The sequence below is a fragment of the Mandrillus leucophaeus genome, unplaced genomic scaffold, assembly GCF_000951045.1.
Source record: "Mandrillus leucophaeus isolate KB7577 unplaced genomic scaffold, Mleu.le_1.0 Scaffold5, whole genome shotgun sequence".
Lineage (NCBI taxonomy): Eukaryota > Metazoa > Chordata > Mammalia > Primates > Cercopithecidae > Mandrillus > Mandrillus leucophaeus.
This window is the reverse complement of record NW_012105364.1, coordinates 13,273,190-13,275,720: the sequence shown is the minus strand read 5'-3', so window position 1 is coordinate 13,275,720 and position 2,531 is coordinate 13,273,190.

Below are 2,531 nucleotides of genomic sequence, written 5' to 3'. Positions count from 1 at the left end.
AGAAATTTCCCAGGTCTCTATCAGGAGACCCTATTGTCTTCTCAAGAAGATTTTAATTTAATTTAATTTAATTTTATTTTATTTTATTTTTTGAGACAGGGACTCTCTCTGTCACCCAGATTGGAGTGCAGTAGTATGATCATAGCCCACTATAATCTCAATCTCCTGGGCTCAGAATCTTGCTTCAGCCTCCCAGGTAGTTGAGACTCCAGGCACGTACCACCACACCTGGCTAATTTTTTAATTTTTGTAGAGTCGAGGTCTTGGTATGTTGCTCAGGCTGGTCTCGAACTCCTGGCCACAAGTGATTCTCCTGCCCAGCCTCCCAAAGTGCTGGGATTACAGGCATCAGCCACGGCACCCAGCCTGTGCCCACATTTTCTGAATTCTGCTTTCTGCCTTCTTAGCTGCCTCTGCTCCACCACTTGCAACTGCATCTCAGTGCCAATGGTTGCCTTCATCTGGTCCCTCCCAATTTCTCCTCCTTTCCATAATATATCAGTCAATGGAATAGCAGGAAATAAAAGGCAAACACAAAGATTGTAACCGAGTGAGCTTAATAAAAATATTATCTAAAGAGTTATGGACAAGGTTAAGGAAACAGAAACAGTGTGATGTAACACTTAGGGACAATCAATAGTGGGAAATTATTGTCATCCCAGAACTAAAGGGACAAGAATGGGAAATAGTGTTTGCAGAGCCTGGAAAAAGTTTGGAGCCGTAGAAGAGAAATTGCTCGAAAGAAGCTGTAACTATACAACGCAGCCGCTGCCAAAACTGTGGCCAAGCAAAGGTAGAAGAGATAGGAAAATACTCCAGCCTCTTTCTCCTCCTGCCATCCAATAACCTGCTGTGGCATCCCTTTGGTCAAACCCAACTGGAAGCAAAAGGGCAAGAGAACCCTGGTCATGGAATTTATAGAGATCAGTGTCCCGGGATACCCAGGGTAAAGGGCATGCTATGAATCAAGGCATGAGTAGGGAGAAGCAAACAGAATCACCAGCACAGTTCACCTCTTCTGCCACTCAGCATCCAGTCTTGACCTTTGCCTGAATAAAAATTTTTGACCTCAACACAGGAGAAGCATAAAGTCTTATCAGCCACATTGTAATTGCTGAGTGATGTCAGTTCTGTCACGCTTCCTATGGAACCTAAATGGTAATGTTAACTACCATTAGTTCTCTTTATAAAATGTATGATGGAAAAGGGGGAAAACAACTAACTTAAAACTAGCTGGTTATGAGACCTAAACTGACAACAACAGCTTCCCACTTTCAACATCCATTCTTCTATCCTTCACCAGCACATTGCACAGAATTCTTCACCTGGTAGAGTTCATCAAGCCTTCCTTCCTGCAAAATATGTTTCCTAGGTGCTTCTGACATTTTCAAGCTATTTGTTTTCCATTGATGTGCTTTGAGCTGGGTATTCTAGACTTTAAGGTTATCTTTTTTCTTTATGTACACTCCCCAGAGTAGCCAGAAGAGCCCAGTCCACCCCCACAATCCAGCACATTGTTACCATAGCTGCAAACATTGGCCAGAGCATCTCATTAACTCAACTTCAAACAGGAAATTCTAAGGCAAATTCTGCAGATGCCGTTAATAGAGGTTAGCCTCCAGGGCAGAGAACAAGGCAGAGCAGCCTGGAGAATGGATGTGATAGAGCACTCAGATAATAATCAGCATATTTGGCCACATTGACATTTTTTAAAATGCCTGTTTTTTTAACTTATAACTCCTGAATTAGAAATTCTTGTAACTCCTGAATTAGAAATTCTTATAACTCCTGAATTAGAAATTTTAAGATTGAGAAGACACATCTTTATAACCGAATAGAAACAGCCATACTTATCCCTCTAAATCAATGTGAAAGATCATCTAAGTGACTGTGCTGTGTGCCTCCAGTGGTCTCCAGGCTTCCTCCTCAGCTTCCCACTGGCTGTCAGGCCCAGCAATCTCTAGCCATCTGCTGAAACCTTCTGTGGCAGTCACTGATTTGCCACAGGGCCATTATTGCTATCATTGCTCCAGAGCGAACAGCAGGACAATCTGCACTGGTGTAGTGTCCTGGGATCAGCTGCCAAGCCTGCCTGAGCGCTCTGCCCCTGCAGCAGCTATACAGCAGAAAAGATAAGAGACTTGATAACAATAAAATGCAAAAATTCTTCTTCAAAGAGGCAGATCTGCTTTTTGCACCCCTGGAAAGCAGAGACAACTGCAACTTCTGAAATTAATGAAGACAATGAAGATTATTATGCAGCCGTGCCACCTTTAAAACTATTTATGGAGATACCTAGTGTAGATTGGAGAGAGCTGTTTTTCCAAACTATTGAGCATGGTGACTTAGTGATTAGAAAAACTAGTTTTATACAGGAATTTTAGTTTTTCATGGTGTTGATTTGTTGATGAAGCGGCATCATAGGAGATACATTCTGCTTAGAAATCACAGGTCTTTCTCCATTAAGAAATGTGTCTTCTCCAGACACATGAAAAAATGCTCATCATCACTCGCCATCAGAGAAATGCAAA